The following is a 13,427-nucleotide window of genomic DNA, read 5'->3' on the forward strand; positions in this document are numbered from 1 at the left end:
TTCCAAGGTTGCCCCCTGGCCTCAATACCTGTGCCATAGCTCACGCAGGCATACAACCTCATACATGGCATAATTACAATAAGAATTTTTAAGACTTATGCCCCAACTGAAGAAATGTTAGTGTTATTACCAGTAGGGGTAGAATTTTATTTTTATTTTAAAAAGTTCTAGTTCTAGTGATGAGCTGAAAAAAGCAAGTATATTCAGTGACTCCAGGAAATAAGAAAAACAATTACCTACTGTTCACGTCCTGAAATTCCAGTATTTCTCACCACTATTGACCCAGTACTTGTGATCAAGGCTTAAATGAAGTCACAGACAGTGAATGAGCATCAGTACAGTTCCTGTGTAGATGTTATATGTCAAAAGCCCAGACCCAGGCAGGAGGATGGCTCAGTGGGTAATGGGCACCTGCTGCCAAGCCTGACTACCTGAGATCCACACCAGAGAAGGAGAGGACCAGTTCCTCCAAGTTGTCCCCAAGAGAACCTTACATATACCCTTGCCCAACAACGTAAGCAAATAAATGGAATAAAAAATTGAAACCCCAGACAACTGAAAGACAAAATACTTCTGAATGGTATAATAGAATCATGCCCCCTATTAAAGCAGCTAAGAATAAAGTAGACAGTCTCCCTGGAGGACTGGGTGCCAGAGGCGTGGCCATGTGTGGTTCAAGAGATACTATAATGAAGTACAGAATAGCCACTGGATGTTTGTTTTGGAGACAGGGTCTCATGTAGCCCAGCTGGCCTCAAACTCAGTAGTCCAGCCTTGAGCAAGAACCTTTGGTTTCCACCTGCCAGGCCATACCCAGGTTCCTAGTATTGGAAGTCAACTCGGGCTTTGTGCAGACTAGGCAAGGGCTTTGTCAGCTGATCTATAGTCCCTGCTTCGGCACTGGATTGTGAAGATTTAACTGTAAGGTGTAAAGATCTCAATTCTTACAGTACACTGCAATAATACTATTCCGAGTTATATCAGGTAAAGTACAGTTTTACAAAGAGAATATGCTATTAGAATTCACCTAAGATTATTTTAAAACACTTCAAAATGAGACTGCTAAAATTGCTAGAAGCACATTTGTAGTTCACAGTACATTTCTGCTGACAGTGGGTCTGCACCCAGGCTGCCCAGGTCAACACGGGAGGAAAGAGCTGTATTTAGTGTCTCTCATTCCAGGCTGATGCTGTGTTGGAGTCCTCCCACTGGGCAACCTTGTCTCTTGCCTCTGCACTGAAATCCGTACACTGTGTTTGCTGAGACAGATTTTCATCCAAAACTGAATAAGTTGCTGCCAAAGAACTGAAACCAAGTCATATTTTGGTTTTTGGTTTTTGTTTTTGTTTTTGTTTTTTTTAGTGAAACTCTCCAGATTAACAAGCAGTAGAGCGTTTTCATAAGAACAAGAACATGTCCACCCAGCCAATTCAGTCATGCCCTCCAGAGTGTGTGGAGAGGCTCGTTTAGATCCACTTACCCAGAGGTATGCCCAGGCAAGCTGCTTCCCCTCACAGTTTCTGATGATGGGGAGGGACTGGCCATCTCCAGTCTTTCAGCCCTCTCTTCACAATGTCTTCAAGATACAGACATGTTTGGCATCTTTCTCAACATGCTTTGTTGAAAACCATACTACCTGGAGCATACCTGATCTTGTCTGAAGACATGCTTTGCTTTCAAACATTATTGCTGTCTTAGCAATCACTGCTTCCCCAAGAGTCCTCCTCCTTTCTGGTATTCATTCTGTCTGGGGTGTTTCTAATACTGTTTGTTTTGACAGAAGAAGGAAGGAAGTTGGGGAATTTTCATGCCACAGTGGGAAATATGTAGTGATGCATCTAGACTCACATTCAGTATGTCCTTTCCAGTTTTATCACAGTGCCTCTCTGTTTTAGGGTGGTGGTTTTAACAATGCCCACTTCCTAGAATTATTGAACAGTTAGACACTGGCAACTGGAGTACCTTTCTTAGGATGGACAGAAAAAAAAAAAAAGTAACTTTGTACCTCTATTTATAAAGGTTTGGGAGGTTTAGTTTTAGGTGGTTCCCCGGCCCCCATTTCTTTCCACTGCAGTAAACAACTTTGTCCCCAGGTGGCGCTAAAATAATGGCATGAATTCTAAAATAAGCCCTGCGGCTACAGATTTTTTTAAAAGCCATATTCTGATGATTGTCAATAAAAATCAAGCTATTCTGTAAAACAAATAACAAAGTGCAGAGTCAAATAAACAATGTCCCTTAACTGCACCTACCCTCCCTTTAGCCTCCCTTATGTTAATGGAGAGAAGGCAAATTCCATGTAGGCAGGGCTGGATTTGTTGTTGTTGTTGTTACATTTATTTGTATATTTCTGTGTGTGCACACTGTGTGCATGTATGGGTGCCACAGTACATGTGTGGAGGTCAGGACAATCTATTAGAGTCTGTTTTCTCCTTCCACAGTGTGGGTCCCAGGGATCTAACCCAGGACCTTTCACATACTGAGCCATCTTGCTGGCCACCGCAACGTGGGCTGGGTTTGTATTTGGAGCTTGATTCTACCCAATATGAAAACAATAATGTTAAATTAAAATCAAAGACAACTTCTGAGACAGAAGATGGACGACAGGCCTGGGGACCAGTGCCAAGTGCTGAATTGTGTAAACAAGAACAAAGCTGGTAGCTAGTTAAAGCATTGGCCTCCTCTTTGAGCTGCATTGTTGAACTGGAAGAACAGGAACATGTATGCCCTAGACAAGTTTTCCATAGTAAAGTGTTTGAAGATCAGTCTTGGGGTATTCCTAGAAGGCATGTGGTTGGATTCCTACCTTGCTAATTATGGTGGCATCTGCTGAGATAAGTGAACGGATCAGCCAATATGGAAGGCAGAATCTGCTAGCACAAAGGGGCTGTGTTCTGATTGGCTCACTATTTTTATTGGTGCCGAGTATCTCAGGAAGAAAGCTTTAAGTGCCAAATGCCTGCAGTTCCAGAAGCCATGGAGCTCCCACTACTCTTGCCAGTTTGAAGAGCCCAGGGAAACTCAGAGCCCACTGATGTTAACCAGGTAATCCGGTTACATGAAACATGATGTTTCAGAGCAGAGAAGCAACATCAGTGAGGAGGCATGGCTTGACCCTCATCTGTCAAGTCATCACCTGAACTGATGATGTCTGTTTGCACAGGCAAGCCTGTCCCATATTATAGCTGGGCTTGATGGAAATGCCTTGTTTTATTTGGTATCTCTGTAGACAGTTCAGAAGCTGGGGACTAGGGTCATTTAAAGGCCCTCATCTCATATGTCTGACAGCTGACTCTAGGGGGACAGAGCAGCTGTGACTCACAGCCTTAAGACACATGCCTCCAAAGGAAGAGATTGCAGGGTGGGGTCTCTCTCACGGTTGGGCCTCACAACCTCTTGGCACCTCTGCTACATGTCTGCCCATAAAGGCAGCCGTAGGGCTTGTCCATAGGAGAGACGCTTTACTTGATCTTTTGATAAATAAAAACAAAACCCTTCGAATCTTGAGAGATTATGGGAAGTGGAAACAAGGGTTCTTTGGAAAGTCAGTTGGATAGTGTTTTGCTGGGGCAAACACCCAGTGGAACATTTTGTTAAAGTGGACACAGGTGGAAGGCTAAGAAAGACTCCTTAAGGAATGTTTCACTGAGGCAGACACACCAAAGAGGATGTTCTGCTAAAGCAGACACGTGAAAGGACACGTGATGAAGGATTCTTTGCTAACAACGTGCATGTGTTGGTCTGGCTTACACTGAGTGGTTGAGCTGCATTTGCTGGCAATCCATAGAGAGAAATGCACCAAAAAAACTTCTGGTGGTATTCTGAAATTTCTTGCTGCTTCTGAGGACTCGGGCTGATTGGATGCATGTGCTGAGAGGAGGCACATGGAGGACACGTGATGTTTGGGGGGGTATAACTAGGACTCCACGGAGTGACAGAGACAAAGCTTGGCTTGCTGGTACAGCTGGCTGAGCAATGCTTGTGGGTCTCTCGTCTTTACTGATCTTTGCTTCCTGGGGAGGGGCACAGCTGAGAGCTTTGCCTGGTGTCCCTCCAGGTTCCTCTTGCTGACTGGGCCTAGGCTGTCTCTGCTACATTGTGTCACCATTGATGCTGGCATGATTCTGCCGAACTGGACTTCTGGTGTATCTGTGAAGTGTTTGTGAGTGGATCGAGCTGCCACTGCTAACCTGTGAACTAAACTGCAGATTTCCAGACAAGGCAGACAGACAGGAGTTACTCCAGGGAACCTTTCTGAATAGATCTGCTCCCCCACTCCCCGAATCCTTTCTTTTCCACTACCTCTGGTGGGTGGTGGCTACAAGGGAGGTTAAAGTGTTTAAGGACCATCATTAGAAATAGGATTTGAAGAAATTAAAGTTACAAGTATGTAAAGTTGCAAACATTACTATGGTCATCTTTAAAAAGAAAATCCCTGGGCTGGAGAGATGGCTCAAAGGTTAAGAGCACTGACTGTTCTTCCAGAGGTCCTGAGTTCAATTCCCAGCAACCACATGGTGGCTTACAACCATCTGTAATGGAATCTGATGCCCTCTTCTGGTGTGTCTGAAGACAGCTACAGTGTACTCATACACAATGAGAGAGAGAGAGAGAGAGAGAGAGAGAGAGAGAGAGAGAGAGAGAGAGAGAAGAAGAAGAAGAAGAAGAAGGAGGAGGAGGAGGAGGAGGAGGAGGAGGAGGAGGAGGAGGAGGAGGAGGTAAAAGAAAATCCCTGGTGCTCACAGGAGGTGGGGGAGCATGTGGAAACAAAGCTGTAGGGTGTCAGAGCAGCAACAGGGGATGCCACATAGCTCATAGAAGGGGAAATGGATCTGGGACTCTGGAAGTGTAAAGCATCTCCTAAACCATGAGGAGCAACCTCTGGGAGGCAGGGAAGGGAGGCTGAGGAAAGAATATGGGGACAGGTGCTGACATACTCTTCCAAATACAGTCACAGATAGAGACCTTTCTATCTGGCTTTTGAGTCCATTCCAGTGTTTGTTAAGCCAGTTCCCCTTTGGAATTGCAAGCCAGGTCTGTGTGTGCCTCTTGACTCGGGTTGGGATTCTTTGTGTTTATTCTAAGTAGATTAAAAGTCTACAATCTCAGCTGGAGAGACAGAGAGAGAGAGAGAGAGAGAGAGAGAGAGAGAGAGAGAGAGAGAGAGAGAGATCAAAACACATCAAATTGAGTGTGTGAACTCTCTTGCACAGGCAGTTTTAAAACTGTAGTATAAAAAGCAACTGAGAACACCTTTCTTGATGGGGGAACAAAGCTGAACATGAAAACATTACAATCTAGTGGTCCACTGACACTTTTAAGTTACTGCTGAGTGAATCATTAGGAGGTGAGAAACTAACGATGTCCAGAGACCTTACTAGTGAGTGGTGGAGGGTGGGCTTAGTCCACACGCCCTCCACAGCTAGTCTCTGGACTCAGATACCTTCCCAGCACACAACTCCTGGAGTGAGGTGGGAGCTTTCCAACCCATAAGTCCATGTGGTCCAGTTCTTGCTGAAGATAGCACTGGATCAGGGGAACACTGTTCCCACTGGCGTTGGGTCATCACCTCGCCCCTGGAGTCTGGCTTCTCTGCTTTCCCCCTCCTCTGCTTCTTCCTCCTCCATACATATTCTTCCCTGACAATGTCACCAGCACGTGTGTGTGTGTGTGTGTACATACACATAGCCCCAAGACAGATCCTGGCTACTTCATTCGTGAAAGGAAAAGCAGATCCTATGACAAGTGGATTGCCACAACATGTCACATGAGCACGGAAAATAATCTCCCCCACTCCCACCCCTGCCTGGTTATACATTTAATCAAAATAGAAAGTATAAGAATGGCATCAACTTTAAACCACTCTTATTTAAATAGTTGACAAAATGCCTTTTATTAAGGAAAAAATGACCAATTGAGATAATAGTGAAAATTCCAGGTCTGACAACCAACATCCTCTGTATGTATGTCTGTGTGTGTCTCTGTGTCTGTGTATGTGTGTGTCTGTGTGTGTGTCTCTCTGTATGTCTGTGTGTCTGTGTGTGTGTGTGTGTTTGTGTCTTTGCCTTTGTGTGTCTGTGTGGGCTTGCATCTGTCTGTTTCTCTGTCTCTCCCCCCTCTTGTGTTTATGTCTATCTTTGTCTCCCTCTCCCTTTCCCTATCTCCTTCCCATCTTCACTCCCTCCCTCCCCATCTCCGATCTTTTCTCTCTGACTCCCAGGCCCCTGTGTGGGGGTTGGCAGATCAGGGTCACTTAAAATGACTGAGTCTAGTCAAATGTTGGCAAGAGTTGATCCAGAGCCTAGCATAGTATATTTCTATTTTTCTTGACTGGAGACCAAGAGCCACAAGAACCCTTGCACCTGGAACTGGGCTTGGCATCTGACTTTCATTAGGGCATAACAAACAGGATTACCCATTATAGGGGTATCGGGTTTCCTGGTGCCATTTTTCTAAACCCCAAGATGTTATCCCTATAAAGGAAAAAGCATGTGGGGGGTCTGTGGGGAAGGGGTGTTCTCCCCCACGGTGGGGATAGATGCTTTCACCATGGAGGGAGACTGGGAACTCATCTGACAGGAGCAGAGGAGAGCCTAAGCCTGGGGATGCTGAGTTAAACCTCTACTCTGACAAGGTGTAGGGGACCAAAATGCATGAACAGCTGATATGGTGAATCGACATCTCATGTTATACTGGGGAAACATTACTCACTCAGAGTAAAGGAAGAGAGTGCTGATCTGAATCAGGGGGCCTGAGCCTCTCCCCACCCCCTCATGGTCGCCTGTTCCCTCATTACCTGCTGAGGTTCTCTTGTCAATAGCTTTTCCCCAGACTGGTGTTTAAGGACACATGGATAACAAGCTGACTGTGGACTTACATTCCATTGCATCACAAAGTAAATTAGCCTTGAACTGTTGGTTTTGGACTGTCTACAAGAGATAACAAGCTCACCCACTTGTTGCGTGTAACTTCTGGGTTTCACTGTCCTTGGCAACCATTTCCTGTCCCCTCTGAAATGTGATGTTCCCAAACTTCCTTAGCTAAATGTCCTATAACTGGTTCATTTTTCAAAATGTGCTATATAGGTGCTATTTATATAAGTAGACATTATTTAAGAGTGATCTAGTGGCACAGGGACCATGTGAGTACCATTCCCCTCCCCCCCCCCCCCCAAGGAATTGAATTGGTGTCCCTGAGCACCACAGCTTGTTGCTGGGCATCACTATCTGACCCTGAGAGAGCTGTGCACCCTTTCGAGACTTCTTCAAGATACTTCTGCCTAAGTTTAGAGACTACCCCTCTCTGTAGGTATCAATGCTTATCCCAGGATGCCACTCAATGGGTGCCACCGTCTGCACCCAGGATGGCTGTCTGACACTGGTGACCCCTGACAGGCTGTTGGGACAACTCCCTTCTCTAATTAGTCAAAGCATTAGAGTCCCTGAGAACTACTGCTTAATTCTCGACAACGGGCTTCTCCTGGGAGCCTTGCTTCTTCTTCTCTTTAAAGTACCTTGACCTACCTCTGCACACTGCTGCTGTCTCCTGGGTACTATTGCCTGCCATGGATACCACGTTCTCTTGACGAACACTTTCTGCTTGGGAGTCCTGATGCCTGCGGTGACCACTGCTTAGCTGTGGCACTGCTGCCTGTCACTGGGCACTAACCCACTTTAAGACACAGCTGCCTGCCTCTAGACACTACTGCCTGGTGTTGGGCAGCCATTGCATGCCACCAGGCATGCTGCCTACCCTAAGCCCTGCTGGCCTTTGCCTGAGGCATCATCCTGACTCTTTGCTTGCTCCTTCCCTGCTGAGGTCTTGCACACAAGGGCCATACAGCATTATAAAAACTGTAGGATAGTGCCTTTGCTTTCCTTTGTCCCTAGCTGGCAATGAGCATCAAAATAAAGCTGTTTAGACTTCTAAAGTCCCCTTCAGTTCTTATAATAGAACTCAAATATTTCTATCAGGGGACAAATCCAAATGATAGGCACTGTTTTTTTTTTTTTTTTTTTTTTTTTCCAGTTGATCACAGGGGCTCTGGTATTAGGCTACGCCTTTTAGTCTAGACTCTATCTCATGTGTTCTCCCCAAGACAAGAGCCTCCTGGAGAAGTAGATGGGTTCTGCATCCAGATTCACAGGCACTGGGCCTGGCTCGGCCTTCTGAAACCTCAGGGTCCCAACCTTCACCTCCCTGTGACACACTTCCTCCAACAAGACCTTACTTTCTAACCTTTCCCAAGTAGTGGCACCCCCTGATGACCAAGCATCCGAACTTATGAGCCTATGAGGACCACTCTCATTCAAACCACCATGGACCCGCATCATTTCATTAGGTGGTCTGTTCCATCAGTCCCCAGAAAAGCAACCATGCTGTCTGGGGTACGTGTGTGGTACATTAAATTGTCATGTACTGTTTGGAAGCAGGGCTGCACCCCTCCCATTTATCTCATGTTTATCTCAAAATGTCCTTCAACACTCCTTACCTGGGGTTAGGCTGGTCCCCTTAATTCCTATAACAGAGAAGAAAATACATCAAAATAGCTGTGCCCTTGAGAACTACTCCCAACAGAGGTTACTATTGTTTATCCCATGATTGGAAATCGCCTGGAGCAGGAAGAAGGTGAAAGCGAAGCCACCACAAGTTCAGTTGCTCGAAGCTCACCTATGGAGAGAAAGCTCAACCAGGAAGCCCAGAAGACTCCCCTGAGCTTCCCCAGTTGGTTTCTGCTGGATGCACCCAGTTTGATGATGTTGTCTCTACCTGTGGGTATTTGTGTGTTTACTTGCACAGCAGAGGGTGTTCTGTCTGGGACCCTCTATCCATCAAAAACTCCAGTTTTAGTTCCCCGGGGCTTCCCCAGTCAGCTTCTGCTGATGGTGCAGTCCTCTGATCTGATGCTCTGCTTTCTTTTCGCTGCTTGCTGTTTTCTTTGACACCTTGCTGTTTTCTTTTGACACCTTGGTGTCTTGGTGTCTTCTTTGACACCTGCTTGGTGTGTAGTCAGTAAACTCACTCACATGAAACTGAAAACGTGACTACCATGGATCGTTGTCTATAACAAACAGACAAGGCAGAGACCCAGTGGTCCAGAAAACATCTAGCTTTCTCTGCCTCTGCCTCCTTAGGATGGAAAGCTCAAGTCTTGACGATCCAGGAGACAAGAAAATCCCAAAGTTTGCTGAGTAAGTGAAGTTGAGTAATAGTGCAGGTCAAATGGAAAGCACAAAATGTGAAGGGCTTGTCACAAGACATCCCTGGTACTAACCGGAAATGATGGCGCTTGGATTGGCTTAATAGGAAACAGCACTTGAAATGCAAATATTGGGAGAGAGGTGTTAAAAATAGAGATTGTGAGATTTTTCTAAAGAGAAATGACTTGCCATTCTCTCTAATCAAGTCTCTAGGTACTGTATGCGCTGGACATGTGATGCGAGCTGTCTGCTGGATCACTCCAGGAAGGACATTTAAGATTTCAAGACATCTAACACGTAGCATTCCACCAAGCACATGTTGCTTCTAAGTGCCTAAACCTAGGCAATTCCTGGGAAGCCAGCTCTGATTGTTCGTGTAGATTCCGAGGGGATACTGAGAGTGTCACCAGGCAAACCATCTTTTGGGTACCCATTGGAGCCTCTCACAGGGGAGCCCCTAAGATGTCCTCCTCTCACCCTCTACCCCCCAGCCCCCGTGCCTTGTTTCTGGGCTCTAGCACTTTATGCCTGCTTCTCTGGCCTCCTAAATCCCCACAGCCACTCACACTTACTGCCTACTGCACACAATCTTGAACCTTGTCTTGCTGACTTCCTCAGGTAGGAAACCACATATGTGTGTGTGTGTATATACATATTATGTGTATGTATGTATATATATATATATATATATGTATATGTATATATACATACTATGTGTATTATATACATATTATGTGTAATATATACATATTATTATGTGTATGTATATGTACATATATACATATACATACACCTATACATACATACCACTGTCTCTCTTTCTTCTGGTTCCTCTCATTGCCAGATGCTACTAGCACAAGGCTTGCTGGGATAGCATGTTGATATATATAAGTAAAACATATATGTAGGTCTTGTCACTTTCACCTGTTGTAACCCTTCTGTGCTATTGGTCAGTGCTAACTGTCTTAGGGTTTCTATTCCTGCACAAAACATCATGACCAAGAAGCAAGTTGGGAAGGAAAGGGTTTATCCAGCCTACACTTCCACATTGCTGTTTATCACCAAAGGAAGTCAGGACTGGAACTCACACAGGGTAGGAACTTGAAGGCATAGAGGCTGTGGAGGGATGTTACTTACTGGCTTACTTCCCCTGGTTTGCTTAGCTAGCTTTCTTATAGAACCCAGGAGCCCAGGGATGGCACCACCCACAATGGGCCCTCCTACCTTTGATCACTAATTAAGAAAATGCCTTACAGCTGGATCTCATGGAGGCTCCTTTCTCTGTGATAACTCCAGCTTGTGTCAAGTTGACACACACAACTTGCCAGTACAGTAACATAGATGGTCCTTGCCCGGAACCTTAAGTGTATGTCTTATCTAGTAATGTAAACCATCTCTGAAGTATTCACTACTGAAATCACTCTCTTTACAGGTGAGTAAAATGAGACTCAGAGAGTTTGAGCAACTTGCACAAGGAAAAAAATCCAAAGAGCCTTTATCCTTAGCCATACTGTTTCTGACATGGGATAACTGAAGGCAAAGGGTTAGCATTCCCTACACTCTGTGTCCTCTCTATGCTTGAGTATTAGGGCCATTAAGAACTACTGTTTACTGGTAGCCAACCCTGTGCCAGGCTTCACAGTGAACACAATGAGCTGATGTTATCTCCTGAACTCCTCCAGTTATCTTTACTAGCCTAGTGTTAGTCCCCATATTTAACTGATGGAGAAACTAGGGCTTAGCAAGACTTAAGTTTGCTAGGTTGACAAATAGTAGCAGAAGGACTGAGATTTTGGTGTGCCTTTCGGCTCCTCATGGAGGCCCAGAATGATGCTCAGCTGACCCAGAGCCCCAACTCCCACACTGCTAACCTCTCTCCATCCTGCTCATTCTCACCTCCCAGCTCCTGCCTCTGCCTAAGTATCAGGATTCAGCTTCTGAGGTGCAGCCTGCCACTTATCCCATCAATTGACTAGGCTTCTGGGTTCAAATCTCTGCACACAAAGAAAGCTACCTTGGCTGCACCTTCACTACAAGCTATCTCTCTGGTGTCCTGCTGGTGGTCAATGTTTGATAAGAGCAAACGCCACAAAAAAGGCCTACCTCCCCAAGTGTAGTCAAGAGATCAGACAGCAAGAAAAAAAAATGCTACCAGCCTAGATAGAGCCTTGTTAAGGCCAGTGGGAGGCTCGTCTGATCTTATGGTTCTTTCATTGAAGTCAGTGTTTTCCGTATACATGTTCAAGACACCTAATCAAGGCAAGACATAGATAGGAATCTCTATGTTTTGACTTCATTGTTAACCCTTCCGAGAGTCCTTCTGGGAACCTGGAGAATGCCTTCTGTAGTGGTGATTGACCAACTTCCATCTATTAATTATTGAACTGTGTGTGTTCCACACAAACCATGTCTACTCAGCTATGTAACTAATTGACTCATGACCACAAGATGATTTATCTCACTATTTAGCCATTGGCGTCCATGTTGCCAACTCAATCGTATGACAAGATGGATCTCAACATGGATTCAGTTGAGCAGTAACTGAAGGAAGAGAGATAACGGAGTCTAGAAAGCAGAGTGTGTAGAGCATGGATGTCCTAGAGTCCAGTGTAGAGATCAGGCATTTAGTCTGTGCAACTGCTGAGGGAGAAAGCCAGGGACCCTCAGTGAGGTTTTAAATCAGGCTGGTGTAAAAGGAAAAAGCTCCTTCACAACTAGAGTTAACAGTAGAACAGGTGGCCAGAGTGGAAGAGAAGTTCTCTATCTAATTCTCAAGTGGACACCAGGCACCAGAGGGAATTCTTGGAAGGGTGACTGTTCTGCAGCCCCTCTGTGGGGCTCCATGGGCAGGAGGCAAGTTCTGTGGTTACAAGGTTGAATATGAGAGAGAGTTCTGCCCACCCTAGGGCTGTGTGCTTCTGGGTTTCAGGCTGGGGGCAGAAATCTTTCTGTGTGCTCACAACAGGCAGCAGAAAGCCAGGCTGTGACACGCAGCAGGGAGCAACTGGAAGAAAAAGGACCATCTAATGTAGCTTGTCCAGAGAATATTTTCTACATATGAGTGCAAAGATTCACAGGCTCTTAACAGTCCACTCACTGCTGAACAGACCCACTGTAACCTCGACTATCCACAGGATGGATAACTGAATGTCCAAACTTAGCAGGTGCCAGGAGCCACTTGGCGCCAGTGGCCCCAGATAACCTTCCAGGGTGAGGCCCTGGCTCTTCTGAAAGTCTTCATGTCCAAACCCCAGCAAGCACAGGACATGGATCATTCTCGCCTCTCTTCTGTTGAAGAGTGACACTCTTCACCTTGAAGTTGGCAAAAGGCGATGAAGAAGCCAGCAGGAGAGGTGGGCATGGTGCTCTTTACTGGCCAGACTTTCTCTGAAAAACATGTAACTAGAAATAGTCTAATCATTTACCTTTTGTTTACCTTCTAAACCTGCAGTTGAGATAACTTCAGTACCATCCAAGTCGTCACTAAAGTTTATAGGGGTTTTAGGGTTTTTTTTTTTTTTTTTTTAGAAAAAAAAAATGGTTTCTGAGTATTTTCCTTTATAATTTCTGAGATTATGGAGGCAGATGCATTGTAAGATTTTATTTACTATTAACCAAACACATTACACTTTATATTCTTTTAGCCTCCCTTCCCCCCAAAACCATGTTTTTTTGTTTGTTTTTATTTTGTTTTGTTTTGTTTTTAACTATTAAGAAGTTGCTAGCTGATCAGTAGTGGCCAGAAGCCAATTCCCCAGCTTCCTCTGGGCTCTGTATTCTTCTAGTTCTGGATTAATAGAAAAACAACTGGATTGGGCCAAATCTAGGCTCTGATTTCTTGAGGTGTTAGAGAAGTCGGGTTCTAGAACCGTTAGGAGCCTCTGCTTCTCCCTGTAAAGAAGGGAGGGTGGGAAGAGCATGGCTCTCTTACTCCTAGACTAGGAGGGAGGGGATCCTGGCTGCCTGTGGAGGTGAGATCCGTCTCAGTGGCCACACACCTCATGCCTTTGACCCTAAACTGTTTTTCTCTTTTGTGGGATGGCATGTGATCGGCATCCAGGCCACACTGAGTAGCGTGTAGTAGAGAGCCTTCTTTCAAATGAAAATGGAAGCCTTCCATTGTTTCTTCTGGGATCCAGTAAAACCAGCTGCATGAATGAATCATGGTGTTCCTAGAGCCTGTCTCACCAGCTCAAACCAGAAAAACAGCCGACGGCCAGCGGTGGC

Source organism: Arvicanthis niloticus, chromosome 12 (assembly GCF_011762505.2).
Source record: "Arvicanthis niloticus isolate mArvNil1 chromosome 12, mArvNil1.pat.X, whole genome shotgun sequence".
Classification (NCBI taxonomy): Eukaryota; Metazoa; Chordata; class Mammalia; order Rodentia; family Muridae; genus Arvicanthis; species Arvicanthis niloticus.